At 46.8% G+C, this 15251-nt stretch overlaps 1 pseudogene; it reads right to left on the reverse strand.

Annotated features, from left to right (window-relative positions):
- Window positions 1-8539: 8539 nt before the first annotated feature.
- LOC141058144 (uncharacterized) lies at window positions 8540-14420 on the reverse strand (annotated as a pseudogene).
- Between the last annotated feature and the right edge of the window lie 831 nt (window positions 14421-15251).

Below are 15251 nucleotides of genomic sequence, written 5' to 3' on the forward strand. Positions count from 1 at the left end.
TCAGCAGCGGTTTTGTCATCTACCGCACGGTGGACCCCGAGCGGTGAACGCACTTTATTTTAATTTTATTTAGTGAGTTCCACCGCTCATAACACTCACCTGCTTTACCTCTCTGGTTGATAAATTAACACGGGAGCCCACACATTTTTTTTTACAACGAATTAACCCCTTAAATTAACACCTACACCTCCCAAATTTTGCACACAAACCCTCATCTAATTACTAGTCAGGGACATATAAAAATATACATGAAATGGTTTACTGTATGTAAACCATGTGTCATTTCATGTCGGGTTGGGGAATGATTTGACAGAAGCCGGCAATTGAATTAGCGACTCTTCTGCTATGAAGAACTCTGTGAAATATATATATATAAGCTGAAGAGCCCGGTGCTGCCCGGGCATAGTAACTAACTGTGGTTAGTTATAACAAATTATAATTATCCTCCATCTCATAGTCCCATGCCCATATACCCATCATACATATCCTCCATCCCATAGTCGAGTGCCCATATACCCATCACACATCCTCCATCCCATAGTCGAGTGCCCATATACCCATCACACATTCTCCATCCCATAGTCCCGTGCCCATATACCCATTATGACATCATCATCACCATGGCAACCGTTATGACATAACCGTCACCATTGCAACCTATTAAGACATCGTCACCATGGCAACCATTGTGACAGCATCTTCGCCATTGCAACCTATTATGACATTAGCGTCGCCATGGCAAGCATTATGACATCATAATGAGGGGCGGGGCTTGCAACCTATGATGACATCAGCGTCACCATGGCAACCATTATGACATCATAATGAGGGGCGGGGCTTGATACACACTTTTTCCCCATTATGCAGATAGGGGCAAAATTGTTTGGTGAATTGGAACGCGCGGGGTTAAAATTTCGCCTCACAACATAGCTTAGGACGCTCTCGGGGTCCAGACGTGTGACTGTGCCAAATTTTGTGGCTGTAGCTGCGACGGTGCGGATGCCTATCCGGACATACACACATACATACATACATACATACATACATACATACACACTTTGAGCTTTATGTCTAACTAGCTGAAGAGCCCGGCGCTGCCCGGGCATAGTAACTAACTGTGGTTAGTTATAGAAATTTATAATTATCCTCCATCCCATAGTCCCGTGCCCATATACCCATCATACATATCCACGATCCCATAGGCCCGTGCCCATATACCCATCATACATATCCTCCATCCCATAGTCGAGTGCCCATATACCCATCACACATCCTCCATCCCATAGTCCCATGCCCATATACCCATCATACATATTCTCCATCCCATAGTCCCGTGCCCATATGCCCATCATACATATCCACCATCTCATAGTCCCGTGCCCATATACCCATCATACATATCCTCCATCCCATAGTCCAGTGCCCATATACCCATCACACATCCTCCATCCCATAGTCCCGTGCCCATATACATATCCGCCATCCCATAGTCCCGTGCCCATATACCCGTCAAACATATGCTCCATCCCATAGTCCAGTACCCATATACCCATCACACATCCTCCATCCCATAGTCCCGTGCCCATATACATATCCGCCATCCCATAGTCCCGTACCCATATACCCATCATACATATCCTCCATCCCATAGTCCAGTGCCCATATACCCATCACACATCCTCCATCCCATAGTCCCGTGCCCATATACATATCCTCCATCCCATAGTCCCGTGCCCATATACATATCCGCCATCCCATAGTCCCGTGCCCATATACCCGTCAAACATATGCTCCATCCCATAGTCCCGTGCCCATATACATATCCGCCATCCCATAGTCCCGTGCCCATATACCCGTCATACATATCCTCCATCCCATAGTCCAGTGCCCATATACCCATCACACATCCTCCATCCCATAGTCCCGTGCCCATATACATATCCGCCATCCCATAGTCCCGTGCCCATATACCCATCATACATATCCTCCATCCCATAGTCCCGTGCCCATATACATATCCTCCATCCCATAGTCCCGTGCCCATATACCTGTCATACATATCCTCCATCCCATAGTCCGGTGCCCATATACCCATCACACATCCTCCATCCCATAGTCCGGTGCCCATATACCCATCACACATCCTCCAATCCATAGTCAACCATTATGACATCATAATGAGCGGCGGCAGGGCTTGCAACCTTTGATGACATCAGCGTCGCCATGGCAACCATTGTGACATCATAATGAGGGGCGGGGCTTGACACGCACACACTGCTTCCCCATTATGCAAATAGGGGCATTGTGACATCATAATGAGGGGCGGCGCTTGATGCGCACACACTTTTCCCCCAAGTATGTAGATAGGGGCAAAATTGTTTGGTGAATTGGAACGCGCGGGGTTAAAATTTCGCCTCGCAACATAGCTTAGGATGCTCTCGGGGTCCAGACGTGTGACTGTGCCAAATTTTGTGGCTGTAGCTGCGACGGTGCGGATGCCTATCCCGGACATACACACACACACACATACATACATACATACATACATACATACACACTTTGAGCTTTATATATCAAAGCTCAAAGTGTGTGTGTGTGTGTGTGTGTGTGTGTGTCCGGGATAGGCATCCGCACCGTCGCAGCTACAGCCACAAAATTTGGCACAGTCGCACGTCTGGACCCCGAGAGCGTCCTAAGCTATGTTGTGAGGCGAAATTTTAACCCCGCGCGTTCGAATTCACCAAACAATTTTGCCCCTATCTACATACTGGGGGAAAAAGTGTGTGCGCGTCAAGCCCCGCCCCTCATTGTGATGTCACAATGCCCCTATTTGCATACTGGGGAAGCAGTGTGTACGTATCAAGCCCCACCCCTCATTATGTCACAATGGTTGCCATGGCGACGCTGATGTCATCAGAGGTTGCAAGACCCGCCGCTGCTCATTATGATGTCATAATGGTTGACTATGGGATGGAGGATGTGTGATGGGCATATGGGCACCGGACTAAGGGATGGAGGATATGTATGATGGGTATATGGGAATGGGACTATGGGATGGAGGATGTGTGATGGGTATATGGGCACGGGACTATGGGATGGAGGATGTGTGATGGGTATATGGGCACTGGACTATGGGATGGAGGATTTGTTTGACGGGTATATGGGCACGGGACTATGGGATGGCGGATATGTATGATGGGTATATGGGCACGGGACTATGAGATGGCGGATATGTATGATGGGTATATGGGCATGGGACTATGAGATGAAGGATGTATGATGGGTATATGGGCACTCGACTATGGGATGGAGGATATGTATGATGGGTATATGGACACTCGACTATGGGATGGAGTATATGCATGATGGGTATATGGGCATGGAACTATGGGATGGAGGATGTGTGATGGGTATATGGGCATGGGACTATGGGATGGAGGATGTGTGATGGGTATATGGGCACGGGACTATGGGATGGAGGATATGTATGATGGGAATATGGGCACGGGCCTATGGGATCGTGGATATGTATGTTGGGTATATGGGCACGGGACTATGGGATGGAGGATAATTATAATTTTCTATAACTAACCACAGTTAGTTACTATGCCCGGGCAGCGCCGGGCTCTTCAGCTATACTATATACAGGAGGAGATGACACACAGGTATATACTATACACAGGAGGAGATGACACACAGGTATATACTATATACAGGGGAGATGACACACAGGTATATACTATATACAGGGGAGATGACACACAGCGACAATTTATGTGAAGTATAATTATTATAATCTATTATAAATAGCCAGTCAGTTACTATGCCCGGGCAACGCCGGGATCTTCAGCTAGTATTACATATAAATAAAGCTCAAAGTGTGTATGTATGTGTGTGTGTGTGTATGTGTATGTCCGGGATAGGCATCCGCACCGTCGCAGCTACAGCCACAAAATTTGGCACAGTCACACGTCTGGACCCCGAGAGCGTCCTAAGCTATGTTGTGAGGTGAAATTTTAACCCCGCGCGTTCCAATTCACCAAACAATTTTGCCCCTATCTACGTACTGGGGAGAAAGTGTGTGCGTGTCAAGCCCCGCCCCTCATTGTGATGTCACAATGCCCCTATTTGCATACTGGGGAAGCAGTGTGTGCGTATCAAGCCCCGCCCCTCATTATGATGTCACAATGGTTGCATGGTGATACTGATGTCATCAAAGGTTGCAAGCCCTGCTGCCGCTCATTATGATGTCATAATGGTTGACTATGGAATGGAGGATGTGTGATGAGTATATGGGCACCGGACTATAGGATGGAGGATATGTATGATGGGTATATGGGAACGGGACTATGGGATGGAGGATATGTATGATGGGTATATGGGCACCGGACTATGGGATGGAGGATATGTATGACGGGTATATGGGCACGGGACTATGGGATGGAGGAAGTGTGATGGGTATATGGGCACTCGACTATGGGATGGAGGATGTGTGATGGGTATATGGGCACTCGACTATGGGATGGAGGATATGTATATGGGCACGGGACTATGGGATGGAGGATGTGTGATGGGTATATGGGCACTGGACTATAGGATGCAGGATATGTATGACGGGTATATGGGCACGGGACTATGAGATGAAGGATGTGTGATGGGTATATGGGCACTCGACTATGGGATGGCGAATATGTATGATGGGTATATGGGCATGGGACTATGGGATGGCGGATGTGTGATGGGTATATGGGCACTGGACTATGGGATGGAGGATATGTATGACTGGTATATGGGCACGGGACTATGGGATGGAGGATGTGAGATGGGTATATGGGCACTCGACTATGGGATGGAGGATGTGTGATGGGTATATGGGCACTCGACTATGGGATGGAGGATTGGATGACGGGTATATGGGCACGGGACTATGGGATGGCGGATATGTATGATGGGTATATGGGCACGGGACTATGGGATGGAGGATATGTATGATGGGTATATAGGCACAGGACTATGGGATGGAGGATATGTATGATGGGTATATGGACACGGGACTATGGGATGGCGGATATGTATGATGGGTATATGGGCACAGGACTATGGGATGGAGGATATGCATGACAGGTATATGGGCACGGGACTATGGGATGGAGGATATGTATGATGGGAATATGGGCATGGGACTATGAGATGAAGGCTGTATGATGGGTATATGGGCACTCGAATATGGGATGGAGGATATGTATGATGGGTATATGGGCACGGGCCTATGGGATCGTGGTGTTAAGGGGAAAATATATGGCATATGAATATATACAAGAATCAAAACTGTACCACTATATGGACGCTTTGCTGATCATGTTGCTTATGATATTTCTGATTCTCTAAGATATTTCTGATTTTCTGTTAATTGTTTCTGTATGATATCACCCACCTAAGCTTCATTTAATATTTAATGAACTGGGTGGATTAGGGTGGATCGGGCTAGAAAACAATACTTATGTACACGGTGATTATGTAGCATATGAGAACAGTAAACAGTAACTCAGAAACGCACATAGTGATATGTAGCGACATGGGAACAAAGTAAATAGTAACTTGGAAATGCACTGTTGATGTAACACAATGAGATAGCATAATTTCTGTTATAAAAGCTGCGCACTCTGAATTAAAGACAGAGAAGAATCATACTGACACGATACACCTTGTCTTGTGTATTCTTTTCTCCGTGCACGTAAAATCTCTACCAAAGATCCAATTTGGCCACAGACAATTAAGACGGGCCACACCCTAGTGCGGCAGAATCAACAGTGGATATGTATGATGGGTATATGGGCACGGGACTATGGGATGGAGGATAATTATAATTTGCTATAACTAACCACAGTTAGTTACTATGTCCGGGCAGCGCCGGGCTCTTCAGCTAGTTACATATAAAGCTCAAAGTGTATGTGTGTGTGTGTCCGGGATAGGCATCCGCACCGTCGCAGCTACAGCCACAAAATTTGGCACAGTCACACGTCTGGACCCTGAGAGCGTCCTAAGCTATGTTGTGAGGTGAAATTTTAACCCCGCGCATTCCAATTCACCAAACAATTTTGCCCCTATCTACATACTGGGGAAAAAGTGTGTGCGTGTCAAGCCCCACCCCTCATTATGATGTCATAATGCCCCTATCTACATACTGGGGAAAAAGTGTGCGCGTATCAAGCCCTGCCCCTCATTATGATGTCATAATGGTTGACCATGGGATGGAGGATGTGTGATGGGTATATGGGCACGGGACTATGGGATGGAGGATGTGTGATGGGTATATGGGCACGGGACTATGAGATGGAGGATATGTATGATGGGTATATGGGCACTGGACTATGAGATGGAGGATATGTATGATGGGTATATGGGCACGGGACTATGGGATGGAGGATGTGTGATGGGTATATGGGCACGGGACTATGGGATGGAGGATGTGTGATGGGTATATGGGCACTGGACTATGAGATGGAGGATATGTATGATGGGTATATGGGCACAGGACTATGGGATGGAGGGATATGTATGATGGGTATATGGGCACGGGACTATGGGATGGAGGATATGTATGATGGGTATATGGGCACGAGACTATGAGATTAAGGATGGGTATATGGGCATGGGACTATGGGATGGATGATATGTATGATGGGTATATGGGCACGAGACTATGAGATTAAGGATGTGTGATGGGTATATGGGCACGGGCCTATGGGATGGAGAATATGTATGATGGGTATATGGGCACAGGACTATGGGATGGAGGATGTGTGATGGGTATATGGGCATGGGACTATGGGATGGAGGATGGGTATATGGGCACTCGACTATGGGATGGAGGATATGTATGATGGGTATATGGGCACGGGACTTTGGGATCGTGGATATGGGCACGGGACTATGGGATGGAGGATAATTATAATTTGTATAACTAACCACAGTTAGTTACTATGCCCGGGCAGCGCCGAGCTCTTCAGCTAGTATAATATATATGTGTGTATATATCTATATATGTATATATATATATATATATCTATATATAATGTGTCTAGATCTATTCTTTCGTTTCTTTATTAAACCTGTCAGTGTGATCTTACTGTATAGCGCACTGAATTGCCGGATTTTCTAAAAGACACCGGGTGCGTATTTCTCGCAAGTCACACGTGTGGTCCGTGTGTAATGTGCATTTTTAGCGCACCCATAGACTTGCATTGGCGTACTACGGCTGTAGTACGCTGACAATCGCAGCATGCTGCGATTGGCACGGACCGTAAAATATACGCAAGAAAAATACGGCTGATGGGAGCTGCCCCATAGAGAATCATTGGTCCGTGTGCAATGCGTTTTTTTAACGCCTCTCACTCGTCCGTATTCCTCTCTAGTGTGACGCCGGCCTTAAACTTTCTTAAAGGGGTTGATAACTTGTAGGTTGGTGTGGGTCCAACAGCTGGGACCCTCACTGATCAGCAGATGTAGTTGCAGTGACATGCCCGACTGCCGCTCCATTTATTCCCTATGGGTCTGTTCTTGAGTTTTTCTGGCAAGTCCCATAGATAGCGAATGGAGTAGCGGTTGGTTATATGCAGAAAACCAAAAAGGTGGTGGCATAAAGATTACAAGAACCTACAGCTGTGTTGTCATATACAATAAAGTCCTGCTAATTGTGTATTTGCACATTATGAGATTCTTCAAATATGTTTGATTGGAGATTTTATATTGTAATAAAGTCCTGCTGACCTAACGCTGGTAATTGGTTAAAGGGTCTGTCTGATTTTTAACAATCCCTTTAAGAAGCCTTCACAAGCAATGTTTAGCTAATCTGGAGGAATGTCTTCTCGGACCTCGGAGTGGACATTTTTCAAGTGTTAGGCAACAGTTGGCCTTTAAAAACTACCGACCATTTCTTACAAGGCTCCTGTCGCCAAGAAGGCAGAAATGTCACCTAAATCTGTAACATATGCACTCGTATACAAGTCTACCTGGATGCTGGAGATTTGGGGATGACACCCATGTCCTATTGTTATGGTGACCCTACTCCTTAGAGCAGTGAGCGGCTTACTAAGAACATCCCTCTGATGGAGCCGCATGTACAACACTCCTCTGTATGACGCAGCCATTACCTTCCCAAGTGTGAGGGAAGAGCTGCAGGTTTCTCAATGTGAGAAGGATTTGGGGTGGGGAGGTGCAGCTATACACCCCAATACAGACATTAGAAGACAACGACGATACATCTGACACTGGATCATGACTGAGAATGCAAAGCTCAAAAGGCACCAGTGTTATTCTGAGCTTACCACATCCTCACACCTCAGACTTCAGAAAAATCAGGTCAGTGTCACTTTACTGCACCAGTAGCTCAAAAAAAAAACCTCCCCTCCATCACGTGGCGCCATCATCTGGGGCCTTCATCAGTCTGCAGCATGAAGGCCTTTGCCAATACACAGCACCATCTAGTGGAGGTTAAAGGATGAAATTCACAGCATACCAGTGTACAAATTTTGGCTTGTTTTGTCCCAAAAGGTCGAGACGGCTACATGATATCTGTCTGGACCGCCACCTCCCCTATCTGTGCCGCAATGACAAACTCTTCAACCTGCTCCACATCCTCTGCAGCTATTACTTCCTCCACGGGAGAAACTTCATTGGCGATTACTGCCCAGTCTCCTATGGCCGAGGCCAGAATCAGGGCGACTTGCTCAGTCAGAGATTCGAGGGAAGTGATAGTTATGGTGTCTGTAGTAGGGACTTCCTCGATGCAGGGCTCAGTAGTGTCGTCATTGTCCAGTGTCACATTTTGGACAATGATCTGTTGTCCCGGGTGGGCGCTGCTCACCAGCTGCTGGACTACATTCAGAATATAGCCATCCACCTGTAGAGGCAAGAAGGCTCGGTGAGCAAACAGGAAAAAAAAAAACAGCCCATATAATATTTTACCCCCACCAGTTTTAAAGATGAAGGGTCTTGGTTATTAGTGAGCAGCGCCATTGACCAGACCCTTCATTCATTTGACATTAACATCATCCAACAAGGCCCCCATACACTTTAGATAATCGGTCGATCCCTCCAACGTTGGTGCGTTGAGCCGACTTATCGAATATGTCTGGGGTGATTAAGGGTATGTGCACACGTTGCGGATTTGGCTGCAGATTTTTTCGCGTAGATTTGGCTGAATCCGTAGGTAAAATGACCTACATTTTACCTGCGGATTTAGTGCAGATTTTGTGCAGATTCCGCCTGCGTTTTTACACCTGCGGATTTCTATAATGGAAGAGGTGTAAAAACACTGCGGATTCTGCACAAAGAATTGACATACTGCGGAAAATAAACTGCAGGAAATGTGCGTGGAATTTTCCGCAGCATGTGCACAGCGGATTTGGTTTTCCATAGGTTTCCATGGTACTGTACACCGCATGGAAAACAGCAGCGGATCCGCAGGGCCAGATCCGCAACGTGTGCACATACCCTTACTATTAGCATCGAGTGTGGCTGAAATGCCGCCATCTATAATAGTACCACCACTCACCTCCTGCAGTCCTGTGCTCTGCAGCAGCTCAGCCGCCTGTGTATAAGGAGAAAAGAAAGGACAAAACTAAATGCTGGCCACCACTTGTACTTCTTTAGCAAGTATCCCCTCCGGGCCGCTGCTTCCGGAGCTCCTGATCACAGAATATAGTATTTTTTTTCAGTTTACTAGTAAATACCTCAATAATATATTCCTGAGTATCGGCGACCACTGAAGACAACTCCACCAGCATCGTGTGCGGCTCCTCGGAGGCCGTTGTGCTGCTCATGGCTTCCGAACTATAGCTGTTTTCAGTTGCCGTGTGTTCAGTCTGATCTGTGTCCCGCTGAAGAATCACACAGCCCCCTCGAGAGAAAAGATGAAACGGGACAGTGAGCCCCCCCTAAAAAAACAAGATATTGTTGCAATACAGTGGATCTTTGGAGTACGTTCGAAACCACTCATTTCCACATTAGGAGGTGTCAATGACATTGTACCGATTGTGAGCGCATCCTGGTAGGTATGTAACCCCCCGATGAGGAAATGAGGCGCCAAACAAACCCTTTAACCCCTTCATACCATGGTCATTCTTTGTGTTTTTCCCTCCCCTTATTGCAACACCATTGATTTTACCATATAGTGTACTGAAAAAGAGGAAAAAAAAAAAATTCAAGTGCAGTGAAATTGCAATTCCACAGGTTTTTTTTTTTTTCTATTTATTTACCATGTTTACTAAAAACTAAAACTGACATGCAATATGATTCATCAGGTCAGTGCGAGTGTGCAGATACCAAACATATAGTTTATTTTTTAATTTAGGTGATGAAAACAAAAAATTCTGATTAAATCAGCTGTCATGTGCGGGGAAAGATATGGGCTCAGCGCCTGAGCCTGCATCAAAGTCGGGAACACGACATAACGTAAATGTTATCCAAGAAGTATAATTTCTCCTTGCGGAGAATTACATGCTAAGCATGCCGAGGTGATTCTCTGCAAGGAGAAATGATACTTCTTGGATATCGGTCAGACGCCTCTCACACAGCCAAACCAGATCTCCCACTTTGCACTGATGAGGGGCAGTACCCCGAAACACAGTGTATGCAAATTGAGATTCTGGCTTGGCTTTTATCCTAGTCATGTAACAAGGCTCGTTAAAGAGTCAACATTGACTTCTAGGATTGCTACTTCCAATAGGTGGCACTAGAGTTCTAGTCCTCTTCCTCTCTGAAGAGACAATTTACATAATTATGACGTAAATGCGCACACTTGCCTTTGGCCTTCATGTTGCGGTTTAACGTTCCGTATTCTGCAAATCCTCAACTGCATCTGGGACACTTGAATGGTTTCTCGCCCGTGTGGTGTCTGATGTGCCGCACCAAGGACCCCTTCTCCCTAAAGCTATGGGGACAGTACTGGCACACGTATGGCTTGTCTTCCATGCGGGTGCGTAAATGAACTTGCTGAGTGTTCTGTGACAAGAGGCAAAATACAAGGCTGGAGCTTATATAATAGAAAAAAAATGGATTAAACTTTGCCATGGGGACAGAATATGTAAAACATAAACAGCTACCATCACCGCTGCCCCTGCCCCGTCTCACCTTCGTTTTGTATCTTTTCCCACACTTTGGAACAGAGTAAGGCCGGTCATCAGTGTGCACCCTCATGTGGCCCTTGACGTGCGCTATCGTTTTGTACATCTTACCACATTCTCCGCATCTGTATTTCCGGATATTGCCGTGGGATTAGTGATGCTTTTTCAGCATGTGGGCACTCATCGCAGCGAAACAGCTTGCACCCTGCGGAAACAAGCAGAGATTAATTACCTGGTTTCACCACGGTGTCCCTCTCTCTCTCGCAGAAAAATGCAGACTGACAAAATGTTATTCCAGCTGAACTGTAGGTGATGGGACGTTGTTAGTTTAGGTCACAATTCCCGCGATCAAGACAGGAATTGTAGCCGTGATGGCTGAGAGAATACAGTCACGATAAGTTGTAGCCGAGAAGGGCGAGGTGATGAACCACAGGGCAGAAAGTGCTTTTTTTCAGAACGTCAAGGGGCTTTTCTCTGACTTTATCACACCGATTTCTGTGTGTTTTCCCCCCATCTATCCTGACCCCAGACTCTCAGAATATCCAGGGTAGGCAGAGCAGACGATGCTTCACCTTCATGTCCTTTCAGATGGACCTTTAAGGAGTTGCCACTCTTGCAAATTTCCCCGCACTCTGGACACCGGAGATCCTCTGCGTCTTTGTTCAGTATACCATATATCTATTGGAAGGAAAAAAAAAACACATAGATATCAGCGGATATTCTAACACCTTAATACCCCCTGCAGCGTTTTACTAGTGAGGCCATGTAGCCCCCTGCACAAAATGACATGATTACTGTCTGTCTCCATCTTCCCTGCATGTCAAAACAGACTACTGACAAAGCTGCGACTGCGGCGTCTCGAGAAAGGGAGACCTGATTTGACACCTTACAGGAAAATCGCTACTCACCGCCGTTTTGAAAGCCACAGCTCGCACCTGGACATGAATCTCATGCAGTAGGTTGCCCTTCTCGTCCGTCACTAGTTGGATCACCGGGCTGCCGTCTAGTTCCTCGGTTCCTAAGTGCGACGTGACGTCTGTATATACCAAAACTGCAACAGAGAAAGACGGAAAACTCAATTCACACTGAAACAGTAAAAAAACGCAGCCGACAAACAGATTACAAATTCTGGCACCATCACCCCCATCATCATACAAACCAAGAAAACAAGAATATAGGAAAGCACTCACTGGTTGTAGACCCCTCTAGTACATAAGAAATGAGACTTTGCTGTGCACAGACCTGATGAGTTTGCATCACGTTTCAGCACGATGCTGTTTCCCAAGACATGGCTGATCTTCTCTGTGCAGGACCTCAGAGACCTCATATGCCTCGTTAATGCCCCCGACTCTTGGAAACTCTTCCCGCAGCTGTATGGGCGTTCATCTGGTAAGAACGTATAGAAAAATAGGAGACCGGAAATGAAAGCGATGTTTCCATAGAAAGAAAAATGGAGCTTTCTAAATTACACCCCCCTACGCTGACCTTTCAAAGTGGATAACGCCAAAATTACAGTCTGCAGCCGTTACTTGTGCTGTTGACACAACCCCCATACAGGCACCTTATATTTCAGAGCGATGTACTTTCTTAAGCCGTTACCGGACAGTGACTATTCGGCAACAGCTTAAGAAAACGCACGGCATCGCTGAATTAGTGGAAAGAGCTGCAGACGGTCTTGGATCCTGCTCTCGGTATACCACAACCCTGGAGTTTGGCCCCGTTTCGTTGTTCCTCCTCACCGGACATTAGGGCTGCTCCTGAGAGGTTTTGGGTGCTAAATTATATTTAGAATAATCACCAAAAAGGAACGTCTGTCTAAAAATCAGACATGCTGATCCTTCTCTTCCCTGACACCAGTGTCAGCGGGAAGGGCTTGGAGGCCTCCCACACATTAGCCTGTCGGCCAAGCCCGCCCGTGTCAGCAAATTCATTTGTCGGTCTAACGTGTTTTGTAACTGTCCCCACCGTCAATCAAGCTGGTGAGACAAACCCTTTTAATGGTGGCCTAGCACATTAGACTTATTATTAGACTTAGGAAAGTAAGCCCCTGACAGCAGATTACTCCGTCCTGTTCCTGTGTATGGGGAGTTTGTTACATGTCAGCTATTAGCAGTGGCCGATCATTAGACTGCAGAGACCTGTGTGTCGCAAACAGTGCCTTCCCACCTCCCACTAATCCCGTAATAACAAAACAACGACAGGCGTGGATGGGTTGAACAGGTCGGTCACAGTTTATTAAATTTATAAGCAGAGAGAGGCAAGTACAATTCGCAACGGACTCATTGCCGAAGGCCTGGTCACTGATCACTGGGCCAGCAAGCTAATGAGAGGCTACGAACCTTTGCCCCCCTCTACACTACAGCTGTCACAACAACAATGACAATGTGAATAGTAATTATAAAATATATATATATTGTATTTATTTTCTTTTAATAAGCAACATTTTAAAACCATAGTCGCACAGCTGCAAATCTATTAGGGAGGGAGGGTGGGACAACAGCTTCCAAAGGGTCAGCCAGGGAGGAAGAGGAAGTCGTTGACCCCAACAACTGAATTTAACCCCTGAGCGGCAGGCCAAATCCGCCAAAGCTGTTAAAAATGGATGCACTGGAGTCGGCGAAATTTAAAAAAGAGAGAGAAAGAAGGAGAGAGAAAGAGAGAGAGATTTTCGGCGCTTCCAGAACGGTATTTAGGGTTAATATGCTCGGCAGGGAAAATCTGCCGGCCATGCGCACTGTAAAACAGCGGACTGTCGCTGACAAAAAAACGTTGCATCGTCCGTCTCTTCCACCTGGGAGACGCTAAAATTTTCACGGATCCGTCAAAAAACGGATCTGACGGACGACCATCAGTCAAAATCCGCTGCTAATGCAAGTCTATGGGGGAAAAAAACGGATCCGTCTAAAAATGGGCGGATCCGTTTTTTCTAAAAGTGGCAGATTTTGACTGACGTCAAAAAACGAAATGTGAAACAAGCCTTACAAGTGTGCCTGCTGATGTGGTGGATGAGGGAGCCCTTGGTCCTGAATGAATCCGCGCACAGCTTGCACTGAAAGTCCTTCTTGGTGCTGTGTGTCAGCATGTGAGCTAGAAAGGAAGCGGAGGACATCAATCATTCGGGGGTCCTCAAGGATCAAAGCTCCACTGTATGGACAACCCAAAAACATCTACGCTTTTAAAGGTCTTCTCAAGTCTGACAAATAAAGCGGCTTCTCTCGTCCACAATCATCTTCCCAGGTGAGAGTCGTCAGTCTGTACGGGCACCTCGGGGCCTTCCTGCCAGAAACTCAACATGCCGGATCCTTCTGTGGCACCCCTGAGGCTCAGTCGCCACAGAGGTACTGCACCTCCTCCTGAGGTGTGGTGCCCCACCATCCAGGTAAGTTGGAGGCTCCTGACCACGCTCCAACACCTGCATCCCACACAACACGGTAGTTCAGCAAAGCCACATTGCGGCTCCCTGCTTGAAGTGTAGCAAAGCACCTTTGGTGGCTCCCTACTTGGAACACGAAACGTGCTGGGAGGAGGGTGGAGTTAGAATACATAAAAGAGTGGGAAGGTTTAGGATTTCAGTCAGTCAGTCAAGTAAGTCAGTGTGAGTCGGAGAGTCACTCAGAGAGGAATGAGGAAAGAAGATCCCTGGGAGAGGGATGGAGGAAGGAGGTGCTGCAGCAGACCTCAGTGACCTGGGTCTGCTGGCACGGGAAATGAAAGAAGGAGAAAGACATTGAACTGAAACCTGATCTTCCATGAGAAGGAGAGATTAGTACGGAATGAAGGAGTAAAAGGGAACAGAGGACATGGGTTAGAGGAGAACCCTGCCTAGAAGTTCTAAGCGCAAGGCCGGGGCCCGGTCCCCGAGGTTGTATGGATGCTAATGGTCCTGCAGCAGACACCGGTGGAGTAGTGGGCTGTAAATGCACTACTCCCATCTAAAGGGCCTGTCACACTAAGTGATATCGCTAGCAATATCGCTATAACTTGTGACGTTATAGCGATATTGCTAGCGATATCGCTAAGTCTGATACTTACCTACAACCTCTCCCCCGCTGGTTTTCGCTGATCGCGCGAGAACGTCCTGGACTGTTTCTCGTCGTCAGCTTCCTGCGGCGCTTCCTGTGGAGA

The sequence above is a fragment of the Dendrobates tinctorius genome, unplaced genomic scaffold, assembly GCF_039654945.1.
Source record: "Dendrobates tinctorius isolate UK_male_01 unplaced genomic scaffold, ASM3965494v1 ptg000211l, whole genome shotgun sequence".
Classification (NCBI taxonomy): domain Eukaryota; kingdom Metazoa; phylum Chordata; class Amphibia; order Anura; family Dendrobatidae; genus Dendrobates; species Dendrobates tinctorius.